Source organism: Nerophis lumbriciformis, linkage group LG16 (genome assembly GCF_033978685.3).
Source record: "Nerophis lumbriciformis linkage group LG16, RoL_Nlum_v2.1, whole genome shotgun sequence".
Taxonomy (NCBI): Eukaryota; Metazoa; Chordata; class Actinopteri; order Syngnathiformes; family Syngnathidae; genus Nerophis; species Nerophis lumbriciformis.
In genome coordinates this window covers 21122099-21139598 of record NC_084563.2, presented here as the reverse complement: position 1 = coordinate 21139598, position 17500 = coordinate 21122099, and the positions used below count along the sequence as shown (strand labels likewise).

Sequence of the window (17500 nt, the reverse complement as noted above, 5' to 3'; positions counted from 1 at the left end):
TAAATGTGTTAGCCTATTAGCTAATGCTAATGACGCCAGCTTGATTACATTACGATAGCGCGTACGAAAACACTCCTGCAGACATCACACATGGGACGCTTTAGTAAGTATAAACAGTTTTAGTTATATTAAAAAATTAATAAAGAATCCGTACAAGTAGAAACGCTGAGGACGGCTAAAAAACTGAACTGGTTGAATTAACAAAATGGAAGTACACTACAACACTGCGAACTCGACCGAAAGATAGCGCCACAGTACAAAAAATAAAGCACTTTCCCAGTGTATTTGCTTTTAAATTGTATCTTTAAAAAAAAATATTTTTACCATGGCCGTCATCAAATAAAAATCCCCAAATCTGTAGCACGGTCTCATAAGCCGCAGGGTTCAAAGTCTATGGAAAAAGTAGCAGCTTTTAGTCCAGTATTCACAGTAATGATTTCAAACTTGTTTATGTTGACAAATGTGATGTTTTAGACTGCAATATTGTTCAATTAAGGACACTTATTTTGTACATCTAGCTGTTTTTTTTGCTGATATCCGAGCGATATCCGATATCAATATGGGATCGAGACACCCGTCGTTTGCATGCCTAACTGAACGCATTCTTTCCTCGTACAGGTGACAGTCCCTCAATGAACTGTACCGGCAGCACTCATGCAGCTCCAGACCAGCATTAGTGATGGAGGTAAGACGGTTCTCTTGCTTCTCGCCTGTGTCGTCAGCTGTTTGGACCAGGGATGTCCTAACTTTTTCCACTGAAAATCTAAACCTGCAAGAGCCTCTTTGATATGTTTCCTTTTTAAGACAAATACTGTAGATTTTTTTCAACCTTTAGGGCTCGCCTCATATTTGATCTCGGGGACCCAGGAGGTTCTCAGTCCAAAACATGTTAAAAATAAATCAAATATACACTGTATAAATATATAAACGTATACATATATACATACAAGTGTATATACACACATACACGTATATATGTATACATATATACATTTATCCATACGTGTGTGTGTGTGTATGTATATATGTGTGTGTGTGTGTGTGTGTATATATATATATATATGTGTGTGTGTGTGTATGTATGAATATATATGTGTATGTATGTATATATATGTGTATGTATGTATATATATGTATGTACATTCATATATATATGTGTGTGTGTATATATATATATGTGTGTGTGTGTGTGTGTGTGTGTGTGTGTGTGTGTATGTGTATGTATATATATGTATGTACATTCATATGTGTGTGTGTATATGTATGTATGTATATATATATATATATATATATGTGTGTGTGTGTGTGTGTGTGTGTGTGTGTGTGTGTGTGTGTGTGTATATATATATATGTATATATATATATATATATATATATAGTGTGTGTGTGTATATATATATGTGTGTGTGTATATATATATGTATGTGTGTATATATATATACAGTATATATGTGTGTGTATGTACTGTACATATATGTATATATTTTTTTGATTTTTTTTTTTACCAAACCCTGCCTTCTCCGCATTTTTATTGGTCGTCTTCAAAATAATGAACTTTCCGGTTCAATTTCTTAAATTTTGATTCGCCGAAAGTTTTATCAGTGACAAATACTGCCTCAGTTTGCACTCTGACAACTCGGACAAAAGAAAGACTTCATGGTAAACACTAAGGTGAGTGTAAAGTCAACCTTTTTAACTTCATCCTGTGCCATGTCTCCAGTAAATGACTTATTTTAGTCTTTGTGAGTCGATGGAAACTTCACTTTTATCTCCCGCTGGATCCACATCGTTCGAGGATGGAGACAGGATAGCTGTTAGCTTCAAGCTAACCTGCACCCGACCAGACTCCTCCACCCCAAAAACATACTTTGTAGGTCAACAAATGGGGAAAATATGTGCCTTTTTGAAGTGTTAATGTGCGTGGAGTGTTCAAAAGAAGTCTCTTGGAGAAGTGGCTGACAAGTTAGCATCACTGACAATGATGTCATCACCGTCATTGTTTACTGAAGTAGAGATGCTGACTGTGCCTTATGATAAACACTCTGCTTTTTATCCATAGACTTATCAGATTTAATTTTTTATTATCTATAGCAAGGGTGTCAAAAGTGTGGCCCGCAGCTAATGTTTTAAAGGCCCACGGCACATTCTAAAATATTATTAAAATAAACAAAAACATAACAAAAGTGGAATAAAAAAAATCTTACAGGTGAAATGTAATTTAGAAAAAGTTGCAATGTTGACTAATAAAACAAAGCTGTTTTTTTTCTTTCAAACTGTCATTGCTCAAAACATATTGAATCAAAATCAATGTTATTATGAATTATTGACCTATCCAAGGCTCTGATTACTTCACATCAAATATTCCACTTTGAAAAATATTTTTTTGTGGACGATTTTGCATATTTTGTGTGTTTGCCATAAAAAAAACCATAGTTTTCTTTGACAAAAAGGGCAAAAAAACGTAAAAAACAAAACAAGAAACAACTTAGAATTGAGGGATATATGTGAAGTTGATGTAGACTCCAGAGATTTAAGCGTTAAATAAATAATGTATGTATGCGCTGGCACACCATTATCATTTCATGACCCAAGCAAACATTTTTTACACTTTTATACTGAAATAAATACCTATTAAATAAAATAAAAAAATATACAGAAAAAATACCGGCAGCGGTAAAGTTTAGATCCATGAAATAAAGAAGAAAGTGAATGAATGTTTATAACTGAATAAATTTAAAAATGCATCAAAATGTGTTTTCTTTAGTATTATTGTTTTAATGAATTAAGTAACGTTTATGACAACCTTTTCCCAAAACACAATATAGAATGTGAGATATAACAGGATAATGCATACATTTATCATTTGTTTTCAAAACGCTCACAAAAAAGTGGGACCCCAAGAATTTTTGATTGATTGATTGATTGAGACTTTTATTAGTAGATTGCACAGTACAGTACATATTCCGTACAATTGACCACTAAATGGTAACACCCCAATAAGTTTTTCAACTTGTTTAAGTCGGGGTCCACGTAATCAATTCATGGTTGACTGTGGGACCCCATTTTTATGACTTGATGGGGTCCCCGGGACCCCATTTTGGAAATTCCTATAATAAACACTGTTTATTTGTACAGCACTTTTCACACATAGAACAAGTCGTGCTTTACATTAAAAAAACAAAACAGTCCCTCCCGTTTTCATTGCATAATCGCAAGTTGAAACAGTCAAAACCCCCCCCCTTTTTTTTTTTACCCCAGATATAACAACATACCTTAGCATGCACTTCCTCCCTGGCAGGACCCCCGGGGAGGGTGCCCCTTGGCGAGGCCTGCGCAGACCCTGGTTTTGAATGTACGCTGGGATTCTGCCAGCACTCGTTAATGTCTTTTACTCGCGTTTAAAGAGCCCCTCACTGGCCGGAAAAGTCTTTCATAGTCGGCCAACTCCCCCCCAACCCCCCCCCCCCCCCCCACCGGCCCCCCACCCCCACTACCAATCCTTTTCTTTAGTTACTGTCATCCGTGATGACAAAAAAAGAAATGGAAGGCTGTGTATTCTCTCTGCATGTCTGCACAGCGGACCTTAATGACCCCGAGGTGCCATTACCGGGTGCCTTATCGCCCGTGAAAGCATCTTCCCCTGCTTGTTTTCACCACGAAAATGAACCACATACTGTTTATATATATATATTCAGTCGTGGTCAAAAGTTGACATACACTTGTAAAGAACATAATGTCATGGCTGTCTTGAGTTTCCAATCATTTCTACAAATCTTATTTTTTTGTGATAGAGTGATTGGAGCACATACTTGTTGGTCACAAAAAAACATTCATGAAGTTTGGTTCTTTTATGAATTTATTATGGGTCTACAGAAAATGTGAGCAAATGTGCTGGGTCAAAAGTATACATACAGCAATGTTAATATTTGCTTACATGTCCCTTGGCAAGTTTCACTGCAATAAGGCGCTTTTGGTAGCCATCCACAAGCTTCTGCTTGAATTTTTGACCACTCTTCTTGACAAAATTGGTGCAGTTCAGTTAAATTTGTTGGTTTTCTGACATGGACTTGTTTCTTCAGCATTGTCCACACGTTTAAGTCAGGACTTTGGGAAGGCCATTCTAAAACCTTAATTCCAGCCTGATTTAGCCATTCCTTAACCACTTTTGATTTGTGTTTGGGGTCATTGTCCTGTTGGAACACCCAACTGCACCCAAGACCCAACCTCCGGGCTGATGATTCTCGGTCAGATCTGGGCAAGTTAAGGCCCGGGGGCCCTTTTCAATCTGGCCCGCCGGACATTCCCAAAAGTTTTTTTTACATCTTTAAGATGGAAAGTGTAGCTGCCATTATGATGTGCAGTGATGTTTTCTAATGACCGTAAGTCTTGAACTATACAAAGTATTTCAATGGTTGGAATCCGTGCTTTTGCATGATATACTAGTTACTATAGTAATCTAATTAGTTACTATGGTAATCTAATTAGTTACTATGGTCATCTAAGTCACAGCAGCTCAGACGAGGCACCAAGCAGTGTGGGTGGGGAGCGTTTCCACAGAGTATCAGCCTGAAACGCGGGTGCAGGGACAGACGCGGAAGGAGATTTTTACAACAAAGTTCTAAAGCTTAGTGATATATCAGATCGTAAGTTTTTGTTGTTGTTTTTTTTACCCTTCGCGTTCATATTTTGTTGTGTTTGTCGCATTTTTGTTGCGTTTCGCATGATTGTAAAATATGTGGACGTTCATATGTTAATATTCAGTGTTTTATCCTTCATAGTTAATATTGTAAATCCTACATTCTTTATTTTCATGTACATTCCAGGTGTCTCATTCAGTAAAAAGAAAAAAAAATACAATTCCATTTCATTTTTTAAGGCGGTCTGTCATAACATGTTTAGCATTCAATCAGACATTATTGTGTGTTTTTTATTTGTATTTTTGTACTAAAAATCAGATATACCAGCCCCCAGACACACTTGTTTCTCTAAATATTCAGTGTTTTATTGTTCATTGTTAATATTGTAAATCCCACATTCTTTATTTTCATGTACATTCTGGGTGTCTCATTCAGTAAAAAAAATAAAAATGTCATTTAGTTTTTTAAGGCGGTCTGTTATAAAGCTTTTAGCATTCAATCAGACATTATTGTGAGGTTGTGTATTAATGTTCCTAAAAATCAGAAACTGGCCCCCAGACAGACTTGTTTCCCTAAATTTGGCCCCCGAGTCAAAATAATTGCTCAGGCCTGTTCTAGGTTGTCCTGAAGTATTTGGAGGTAATCCTCCTTTTTCATTGTCCCATTTACTCTCTGTAAAGCACCAGTTCCATTGGCAGCAAAACAGGCCCAGAGCATAATACTACCACCACCATACTTGACGGTAGGAATGGTGTTCCTAGGATTAAAGGCCTCACCTGTAACGATCGGGTCGCATTGTGATGCGGGGATTTGTTCTCCCAAGATGCAGACGGATTCCAGACACAGCGTGCAGGTAGGAAATGATTTATTCTTCATAAATCATGCGGGAAAAAACAGGAAACACCAAAAGCGTGCCGATGGCAAAGCAAAGTAGAGCCTAGCGTGGAAGCTTGCATCTAAAACAGGAATCAAATTATAGCGCCTAGCGTGGAAGCTAGTATATCAAGAGGAATCAAAGAACTCAGTCATTACCTGTTGCGAGATGCAAACTAGGAAAGCCAGGCCGAGTGAGGCCAGGGTCTAGACTAAATAGCTCTCTGATTGGATTTTTTAAGGAGCGCCGTAACGTATGTCTGCTCTTAGTGGGACTGTGCCGAAAATGTAATTTCAGTTCTTATGCGTCTTGTACATGTTAAAGAATGGACAATAATAAAGCATCCTGATCCTGATTAGTGCCCTGGCAACAGGTGAGCGTCCCGAACACTAACCAGAGGCAGGTGAATGTAATCTGCCATCATGGCAACTCCATCCATCCATCCATCTTCTTCCGCTTATCCGAGGTCGGGTCGCGGGGGCAGCAGCCTAAGCAGGGAAGCCCAGACTTTCCTCTCCCCAGCCACTTCGTCCAGCTCTTCCCGGGGGATCCCGAGGCGTTCCCAGGCCAGCCGGGAGACATAGTATTCCCAACGTGTCCTGGGTCTTCCCCGTGGCCTCCTACCGGCCGGACGTGCCCTAAACACCTCCCTAGGGAGGCGTTCGGGTGGCATCCTGACCAGATGCCCGAACCACCTCATCTGGCTCCTCTCGATGTGGAGGAGCAGCGGCTTTACTTTGAGTTCCTCCCGGATGGCAGAGCTTCTCACCCTATCTCTAAGGGAGAGCCCCGCCACCCGGCGGAGGAAACTCATTTCGGCCGCTTGTACCCGTGATCTTGTCCTTTCGGTCATAACCCAAAGCTCATGACCATAGGTGAGGATGGGAACGTAGATCGACCGGTAAATTGAGAGCTTTGCCTTCCGGCTCAGCTCCTTCTTCACCACAACGGATCAATACAGCGTCCGCATTACTGAAGACGCCGCACCGATCCGCCTGTCGATCTCACGATCCACTCTTCCCTCACTCGTGAACAAGACTCCGAGGTACTTGAACTCCTCCACTTGGGGCAGGGTCTCCTCCGCAACCCGGAGATGGCACTCCACCCTTTTCCGGGCGAAAACCATGTACTCGGACTTGGAGGTGCTGATTCTCATCCCAGTCGCTTCACACTCGGCTGCGAACCGATCCAGTGAGAGCTGAAGATCCTGGCCAGATGAAGCCATCAGGACCACATCATCTGCAAAAAGCAGAGACCTAATCCTGCAGCCACCAAACCGGATCCCCACAACGCCTTGACTGCGCCTAGAAATTCTGTCCATAAAAGTTATGAACAGAATCTGTGACAAAGGGCAGCCTTGGCGGAGTCCAACCCTCACTGGAAACGTATCCGACTTACTGCCGGCAATGCGGACCAAGCTCTGACACTGATCATACGGGGAGCGGGCCGCTACAATCAGACAGTCCGATACCCCATACTCCCTGAGCACTCCCCACAGGACTTCCCGAGGGACACGGTCGAATACCTTCTCCAAGTCCACAAAGCACATGTAGACAAAGTTCTGTGGATCATAGCATCACCTTTTCTCCTCCAAACATATTTCTGGGTATTGCGGCCAAACGGCTCAATTTTTGTTTCATCTGACATCACATGGACAAAGATAGGACCTTCTGGAGGAAAGTTCTGTGGTCAGATGAAACAAAAATTGAGCTGTTTGGCCACAATACCCGGAGGTTGGGTATTGGGTACAGTTGGGTGTTCCAACAGGACAATGACCCCAAACACACATCAAAAGTGGTAAAGCAATGGCTAAATCAGGCTAGAATGAAGGTTTTAGAATGGCCTTCCCAAAATCCTGACTTAAACGTGTGGACAATGCTGAAGAAACAAGTCCATGTCAGAAAACCAACAAATTTAGCTGAACTCCACCAATTTTGTCAAAAATTCAAGCAGAAGCTTGTGGATGGCTACCAAAAGCGCCTTATTGCAGTGAAACTTGCCAAGGGACATGTAAGCAAATATTAACATTGCTGTATGTATACTTTTGACCCAGCACATTTGCTCACATTTTCAGTAGACCCATAATAAATTCATAAAAGAACCAAACTGTTATGATCCGCTGCCCAGATCATAGTCTAAGTTTTTCGAGACACTTGTGTTTTCTGTTAGTTTTGGACTCCTTTAGTTCCTGTTTATGCACTTCTGAGTTTGGTACCATGGCTAGGTATTAGTTTCACCTGCCTCTTGTGTTCGGTACGCGCACCTGTTTGTAATCAAGAGACATTATTTAAGCTTGCCTTTGCCAGTCAGTCGGGCTGGCTTCTTTGTTTGCGTCACGCTACTGTTACGTAAGTTTTGCTCGTCTTCTAGCCCCTGCTAGTGATCTCTACTCTGTGCTAAGTAGCAGCCTTAGCTTCAGGTGCGATCGGCACCTTGTTCCGTCGGTTTGTTTTCTGTTTTGTACCTCTTTGAGTGTTAGTTTACGATTAAATTATGTTCCTACCCGCAAGTCCTGTCCGGAGTCGTCCGTTCGCATCCTGGGAGAACAAACCTCGCAGTAAGCTGCAACCCCACCGTACCACAAACTTCATGAATGTTTTTTGTGACCAACAAGTATGTGCTCCAATCACTCTATCACAAAAAAATAAGAGAAATGTTTGGAAACTCAAGACAGCCATGACATTATGTTCTTTACAAGTGTATGTCAACTTTTGACCACGACTGTATATACTGTACATCTGACACAGCAACAGGTAGCTCATGGAAAGCCCGTCAAGTCGTATTTAAAGAGGCTTATAAAACTATGCGAGGGTGATTAATGTGGGCTGATCCCTCTTTCATCCATCTCCATCCTGAACATTCCCCGGCTGCTAATGCTCTCTGAGGCTCGTTAGCGCTGCCATAAAGATGATGAGGGAGCCGCTAATGCAGAGGGGTCAAAGTCGTTTTCACTGAGGGCCACATCGCAGTTATGTTTGGCCCCAGAGGGCCGCTTCTAACAGTGAATACTATTATTACACAATTTTTCTTAAGCATTTTATTAGTTGTTTTTTTTTAACTAAAATGTAAAAAAAAATATGGAAACTTGCAATAATTTGACGTCAAAATGTAGTGTATATTACTCTAAATGGAAAAACAGTACTGCTGTTTTTATGCTAAAAAAAACCAGGCAGCTCAGTTGCCAGAATTGTACTATATACTATGTACATTAGTTTTTTTGTTTTTTTTACCTTAAATAAAACTGCAATTTTACAGTAAATTTTTGGCATCTGAACTGCCAGTTAGTTGTTTTTTTTAACCACAAATCAACAACTGTAGATTTTTCGGTGTATTACTGTAAATTCCAAAACAGCAAAGTCCATTTGGCTGTCATCTGTTTTAATTATGAGACACAATTGTGTCAAAATCATGATTTTTTTTTTTTCATGCTTGAAATAAGAAATTAATACTTTAAAAAAGTAGTTTTATACTTGTGAGTGTTGATGACACAGCTTTGCAACAGTTGATATTCTAGTTTCAAGCATGTTTTACTCAATATAGGTCATCAAATCTCAGCAACAAGCTGTAATATCTTACGGAGATCATTTCGGACCAAAACCCTTAAAACAAGTAAAACACTGTAACATAAAATCTGCTTAGTGAGAAGAATTATCTTATCAGACAGAAAATAAACAAATATCTCCCTTATTTGAGATATTTAATCTTACTTAGATTTCAGTTTTTGCAGTGCATCCTCTTTGTACTCAGGCTCAAAAATATACAATTCTAGATCACAATTGTTCCCAAAGTAATTGTTGTTGTCTCTCACACAGTCTGCTTGGTTAGCATTGTTGTTGATGGGGAAGGGATGGGTGGTTCCTAATGGCTCAGGAATCTCCATGAGATTGATACTATTTTGATCATATCTATTTAATCACAAACTTTGGAAGGTATTTTGCTGTCATAAATCAGATATATATGATAGTAGCTTCAAAATCGAGGCAACTTGCTTTCCAACTCTACTGCTACTTAAAGGATGTTGCACTCTTTTATCAAGTTCTGTCCAAAGTGTACTGTAATAATGCTCCATCAGAGAGGTACCAACCTAACAACATTTTTATTATTGTCATTTTTTTATATTTTTGTATATGCTGTTTCTTTTTCCTCACAAACACATCATATAAAACTTTGCAAGTAAAATCAAACTTTATTGACCTGGTAGGCACGTGGGCATTATAACTGAGAACCTGTGATTAGAACACGCAAATGATGCGGATAAAAAGGCAAAAGACAAAAAAGATGCTTCTCAGAATTAAAACATGTTGGAAATGAATGTGTAATAGATGAATATATATCCATACAATTAATACTAAACCAGAGAAAGAAGCATTAGAGAGTGGAACAAATGTAGCAAAAATAAATGTATAATAATGAAAAAATATATACATACATATATATACAGTCGTGGTCAAAAGTTTACATACACTTGTAAAGAACAATGTCATGGCTGTCTTGAGTTTCCAATAATAAGCTTCTGGTTGAATTGTTGACCACTCCTCTTGACAAAATTGGTGCAGTTCAGCGAAATTTGTTGGTTTTCTGACATGGACTTGTTTCTTCAGCATTGTCCACACGTTTAAGTCAGGACTTTGGGAAGGCCATTCTAAAACCTTCATTCTAGCCTGATTTAGCCATTCCTTTACCACTTTTGGCGTGTGTTTGGGGTCATTGTCCTGTTGGAACACCCAACTGCACCCAAGACCCAACCTCCGGGCTGATGATTTTAGGTTGTCCTGAAGAATTTGGAGGTAATCCTCCTTTTTCATTGTCCCATTTACTCTCTGTAAAGCACTAGTTCCATTGGCAGCAAAACAGGCCCAGAGCATAATACTACCACCACCATGCTTGACGGTAGGAATTGGTGTTCCTGGGATTAAAGGCCTCACCTTTTCTCCTCCAAACATATTGCTGGGTATTGTGGCCAAACAGCTCCATTTTTGTTTCATCTGACCACAGAACTTTCCTCCAGAAGGTATTATCTTTGTCCTTGTGATGTCAGATGAAACAAAAAATATAAATATAATATAAATAAATATGTATTTAGTAATACAAGACCAAAACAAAATCATGTAAGAGTAAAGAAAATATATTAAAAAAAATATTAAGTTGTTTTTTCTATTCATAAAACAGAAGACCAAAAAATAAGCTCAAATTGCCCCAAAAAATGTGAATGGGTAATATCGAAAACATATAAATTAATATTAATTAGAGCAAATTAATGGTATTATACATATTTCAATATATAGAATAACAACATACCAGTGCAAAGAAAACAATAAATACACACACACAGACTGTGCATATTAACACACGCATTATACACGATATATACACACACACAATAAAACTAGTGTTAATTAATTTAAATATAAATATTCATCATTCCTTTACATAAAAATAGTTGAACTACAAACCCCGTTTCCATATGAGTTGGGAAATTGTGTTGGATGTAAATATAAACGGAATAAAATGATTTGCAAATCCTTTTCAACCCATATTCAATTGAATGCACTACAAAGACAAGATATTTGATGTTCAAACTCATAAACTTTATTTTCTTTTTGGAAATAATAATTAACTTAGAATTTCATGGCTGCAACACGTGCCAAAGTAGTTGGGAAAGGGCATGTTCACCACTGTGTTACATGGCCTTTCCTTTTAACAACACTCAGTAAACGTTTGGGAACTGAGGAGACACATTTTTGAAGCTTCTCAGGTGGAATTCTTTCCCATTCTTGCTTGATGTACAGCTTAAGTTGTTCAACAGTCCGGGGTATTTTAGGCTTCATAATGCGCCACACATTTTCAATGGGAGACAGGTCTGGACTACAGGCAGGCCAGTCTACTACCCACATTCTTTTTACTATGAAGCCACGTTGATGTAACACGTGGCATGGCATTGTCTTGCTGAAATAAGCAGGGGTGTCCATGGTAACGTTGCTTGGATGGCAACATATGTTGCTCCAAAACCTGTATGTACCTTTCAGCATTAATGGTGCCTTCACAGATGTGTAAGTTACCCATGTCTTGGGCACAAATACACCCCCATACCATCACAGATGCTGGCTTTTCAACTATGTGCCTATAACAATCCGGGTGTTTTTTTTCCTCTATGGTCCGGAGGATACGACGTCCACAGTTTCCAAAAATAATTTGAAATGTGGACTCGTCAGACCACAGAACACTTTTCCACTTTGTATCAGTCCATCTTAGATGAGCTCAGGCCCAGTGAAGACGACAGCGTTTCTGGGTGTTGTTGATAAACGGTTTTCGCCTTGCATAGGGGAGTTTTAACTTGCACTTACAGATGTAGCGACCAACTGTAGTTACTGACAGTGGGTTTCTGAAGTGTTCCTGAGCCCATGTGGTGATATCCTTTACACACTGATGTCGCTTGTTGATGCAGTACAGCCTGAGGGATCCAAGGTCACGGGCTTAGCTGCTTACGTGCAGTGATTTCTCCAGATTCTCTGAACCCTTTGATGATATTACGGACCGTAGATGGTGAAATCCCTAAATTCCTTGCAATAGCTGGTTGAGAAAGGTTTTTCTTAAACTGTTCAACAATTTGCTCACGCATTTGTTGACAAAGTGGTGACCATCGCCCCATGGAATCTACTTTTATACCCAATCATGGCATCCACCTGTTGCCAATTAGCCTGCACACCTGTGGGATGTTCCAAATAAGTGTTTGATGAGCATTCCTCAACTTTATCAGTATTTATTGCCACCTTTCCCAACTTCTTTGTCACGTGTTGCTGGCATCAAATTCTAAAGTTAATGATTATTTGCAAAAAAAAATTTATCAGTTTGAACATCAAATATGTTGTCTTTGTAGCATATTCAATTGAATATGGGTTGAAAATGATCTGCAAATCATTGTCTTCCGTTTATATTTACATCTAGCACAATTTCCCAACTCATATGGAAACAGGGTTTGTATTTGAACTATTAACAATATAGTTAATCAAATAAAATGCCACTATGATATGTTGGATATATCGAACTGATGATTGCAATATCTAATTATAAGAATCTAAAATAATTCCTATTCAAGTGAAAGACACAATGAGACAAAGATGATGAGACATATTGGTCATAAAAACACACTTTAGTGTGAAAAATGCACACCACATGTTGTAAAAGAGCCTCTTAAAGGCCTACTGAAACCCACTACTACAGACCACGCAGTCTGATAGTTTATATATCAATGATGAAATCTTAACATTGCAACACATGCCAATACGGCCGGGTTAGCTTACTAAAGTGCAATTTTAAATTTCGCGCGAAATATCCTGCTGAAAACGTCTCGGTATGATGACGCCTGCGCGTGACGTCACGGATTGTAGAGGACATTTTGGGACAGCATGGTGGCCAGCTATTAAGTCGTCTGTTTTCATCGCAAAATTCCACAGTATTCTGGACATCTGTGTTGGTGAATCTTTTGCAATTTGTTCAATGAACAATGGAGACAGCAAAGAAGAAAGCTGTAGGTGGGAAGCGGTGTATTGTGGCAGGTGTTGGCCGGATAACGCACCCCCGCCGTAGAATGCACCCCCTGACTGTTGTGCCGGATAACACATGTTTCATTGTTTACATTTCCGGAAGATGACAGTGAAGCTTTACCATTGGCCTGTGGAGAACTGGGACAACAGAGACTCTTACCAGGAGGACTTTGAGTTGGATACGCAGACGCGTTACCGTGAGTACGCTTCCAAACATTTGATCGTTTGCCTGTACGTGCGTGCCGCTATGTGCATGTCATCTACGTAACTTTGGGGACTTTGAGGAAATATATGTGCTGTATGAACTTTGGGGAGGTGAACGGTACTTTGGGCTGTGGGATTGAGTGTGTTGTGCAGGTGTTTGAGTTGTATTGGCGGGTTATATGGACGGGAGGGGGGAGGTGTTTGTTATGCGGGATTAATTTGTGGCATATTAAATATAAGCCTGGTTGTGTTGTGGCTAATAGAGTATATATATGTCTTGTGTTTATTTACTGTCTTAGTCATTCCCAGCTGAATATCAGGTCCCACCCGCCTCTCACAGCATCTTCCCTATCTGAATCGCTCCCACTGCCCTCTAGTCCTTCACTCTCACTTTCCTCATCCACAAATCTTTCATCCTCACTCCAATTAATGGGGAAATTGTCGCTTTCTCGGTCCGAATCGCTCTCGCTGCTGGTGGCCATGATTGTAAACAATGTGCAGATGTGAGGAGCTCCACAACCTGTGACGTCACGCACATATCGTCTGCTACTTCCGGTACAGGCAAGGCTTTTTTATCAGCCACCAAAAGTTGCGAACTTTATCGTCGATGTTCTCTACTAAATCCTTTCAGCAAAAATATGGCAATATCGCGAAACGATCAAGTATGACACATAGAATGGACCTGCTATCCCCGTTTAAATAAGAAAATTGCATTTCAGTAGGCCTTTAAACCACTTTTATGCCATAATGGAGGGCTTAATGTGAGCGTCGTGACCTCACCGCCGTGTTATTCCATGCCCTCCATCACCAGCGCTTGACAAGTGAGAAAAATGCGCGTTGACCCCTCCAAGGTGCCGGATGACACCGAGTGGCCCGAGGCGGGACCGTGGCACCTCCTGCTCCTTGAAGCCGGACATCTTGATTTCAATGCACGCACTTTTCAAAGGCCCGTCATGGATCAGCGCCTCGAGAACGCCGTGGCCTTTTCATGCCTTTAGTTAGTCTTGACGATTCCGAGCGTGGAGAAAGCAGGGATAGGGCGGGGGGAGTGGGAGGGGGGGAGAAATCCTGACAAACAGCAACAAACAAAGGAAGGGAACGCCGCAATAGTCCGAGTCCCTTTGGAAAAGCAACGTTTCGCCGTGACTTCACTGACGGTTTGCTTGTGCGGAATTTCAAACAACCTGCACAGTGGACATCAACAACACCCGCCGCGGGAGGAAGAGTGGCAGCTCGGACCGATCAATTATGACACCCGATGCTTATATCGGCGCGGGATGTCTTGCGTGCGTGCGCCTGAGGTAACGCTCGCCCAAGGTCAGCTTGTCACCCGGCCAAAATAATCCCGTCCCTTTAGGCGCGCCTACACAAATAAACGCCGTCGTCGCTCAGCGCGAAGGTAATTCTTTAACGTCGGCCCGCGCTGGTGTTTAGAAAGCAAATAAATACCAGGGGACCGGGGGGGCGGAATGGAGGAAGAAAATAAGAACAGTGAAAATATACAAAGGGGAGAGTATCTTTGAACAAATAATAAATTACGGGGCCCCCTTTGAGGCAGAGCTGGCACGCCTCGGGCTAGCTTGAAGTGGGCATCTACTTTTATATATGGACAATACCACCCCCCACTCCCACTCCCACACACACACACACACCGTGGGAGTATCTTTTTCCTTTCGCATCCACTGACATTACGAGGTTTTAAAGGGGCCCCGTCATGCACTTTTCTCACCTACTGGTTCCTGCTGATGGGACGGTATGGCTCGGTTGGTAGAGTGGCCATGCCAGCAACTTGAGGGTTCCAGGTTTTTTTCTTTTTTGTCAAAAAAAATACAATCATGTGTGCTTACGGACTGTATCCCTTGCAGACTGTATTGATATATATTGATATATAATGTAGGAACCAGAATGTTAATAACAGAAAGAAACAACCCTTTTGTGTGAATGAGTGTGTGAATGAGGAGGGAGGTTTTTTGGGTTGGTGCACTAATTGTAAGTGTATCTTGTGTTTTTTATGTTGATTTAATAATTTAAAAAAATAAAAAAATATATCTTTTCATTTTTATTTTTTTTGTTTAATTTCTTGTGCAGCCCGGTACCAATTGATCCACGGACCGGTATCGGGCCGTGGCCCGGTGGTTGGGGACCACTGATGTAGACCACAAGGAAGTGTTTTAAATCTAGAAAAAAAATCATGATATGACCACTGATATTGTGTCATCAGCTGTAGCCGCTGGCCCTGCCCTCCTCATATCTACAGTCCCACTTGGCCGCCATAGCTGAGAGGCTGCTGACAGCCGTGACCTCACGTTTACCCCCACGTGCCCCCCCTCCCTCATCCCAGAGCAGGTGCCAGAACACGGTATATTTTCACGTTTTTGCCTTGAAAATCAACTTTTACCTTGAAAATCAGTTTTTGCTTTGAAAATCAACTTTTACCTTGAAAATCAGTTTTTACCTTGAAAATCAGTTTTTGCCTGAAAATCAGTTTTTGCCTTGAAAATCAACTTTTGCCTTTAAAATCAACTTTTGCCTTTAAAATTAGTTTTTGCCTTTAAAATCAGTTTTTACCTTGAAAATCAGTTGTTGCCTTGAAAATCAGTTTTTGCCTTGAAAATCAGTTGTTGCCTTGAAAATCAGTTTTTGCCTTGAAAATCAACTTTTACCTTGAAAATCAGTTTTTGCCTTGAAAATCAACTTCCATCCAATCAGTTTTTGCCTTCAAAATCAGTTTTTACCGTGAAAATCAGTTTTTGCCATGAAAATCAACTTTTACCTTGAAAATCAGTTTTTACCTTGAAAATCAGTTTTTACCTTGAAAATCAACTTTTACCTTGAAAATCAGTTTTTACCTTGAAAATCAGTTTTTACCTTGAAAATCAGTTTTTACCTTGAAAATCAGTTTTTACCTTGAAAATAAGTTTTTGCCTTGAAAATCAGTTTTTGCCATGAAAATCAACTTTTACCTTGAAAATCAACTTTTACCTTGAAAATCAGTTTTTACCATGAAAGTCAACTTTTACCTTGAAAATCAGTGTTTACCTTGAAAATCAACATCCATCCAATCAGTTTTTGCCTTCAAAATCAACTTTTACCTTGAAAATCAGTTTTTGCCTTGAAAATCAGTTTTTGCCTTGAAAATCAACTTTTACCTGAAACCGCTTAAACGGATCGCTGTAGACTCGGAGGTGAAGCCGATTTGATAAAACAGAGGCGCTAATTAGGCTGTTATCGGCGAGATCTGTCCTGATCCGATATTGATATCAGATATCGGTCCGATATCTGCAACAAAAAAAAAACGGACCGCAGCTGAGAAAACATATTTTTTGGCGTGGTGCCAAGCTACGCTAACAGCCTCGCTAACACGTTTAACTCATATTCCAGCGTGTCATGTTCAAGTCCCTACTTCCTGTGATGACTCACGCCACATGGACGGACGTGCAAGATATATGATGCCACGCATCGCACCACACGTGCGCGCTATCCTTGACAAATGGCCCGCCGTGCGCAATTAGCCCAGACCTTTCCCCCGTAGCCGGGGCGACGTGTTTATGCGGTTGCCATGGCAACAGGCAGCTAAGGTGTGCACAAAAGATCCTCTCTGGAGCGCCGTCATCACCAGACCGGGTCAGCCGCTGTCCTCAGAGGGAGTAATGACACATTGGGATTTGTTTTGACATGAATCTCCTTTCTCAGGCCCAGAGTGTAGTATTCCCATAAATGAGCACAAATAGGGAGCAACCCAAGGAGTGGTTTTGGTTAAACCAACTAAAAACTACAAAGAGTTCATGCTAATCTGGGACAGTGCACTATTAAAAAGGAACTCTGCTTTAAACTGTTAATTCATTAGCGTGTTAAATGTGCCGCCTGTAAATTGTCATTAGCTGATTTCCCACGCATGTAAAATGCATGAATGTTCCAAGACGCTTTTATGGCTCATGTGCAAGCAGGTGTGAGCTTCAAAAGGTAGTCACCTGAAATGGTGTTCACTTCACAGGTGTGCTTGAAGCTCATCGAGAGAATGCCAAAAGTGTGCGAAGCCGTAATCAGAGCAAAGGGTGGCTATTTTGAAGAAAGTAGAATATAAAACATGTTTTCAGTTATTTCACCTTTTTTTGTTAAGTACATAACTCCACATGTGTTCATTCATAGTTTTGATGCCTTCAGTGACAATCTACAATGTAAATAGTCATGAAAACGCCTGTACTCTATATGTATACATACATATACAGTATATGTATGTA

At 40.4% G+C, this 17500-nt stretch overlaps 1 protein-coding gene across 1 annotated transcript in view; it reads left to right on the top strand.

Annotated features, from left to right (window-relative positions):
- Positions 1 to 17500, top strand: part of ocrl (OCRL inositol polyphosphate-5-phosphatase) — a 151496-nt gene that overhangs the window by 111456 nt on the left and 22540 nt on the right. Inside the window, exons 27-28 of the transcript XR_009816941.1 lie at positions 619 to 685; positions 13159 to 13252. The gene's annotated coding sequence lies outside the window, so the exon portion shown is untranslated. The remainder of the gene's footprint in view (positions 1 to 618; positions 686 to 13158; positions 13253 to 17500) is intronic.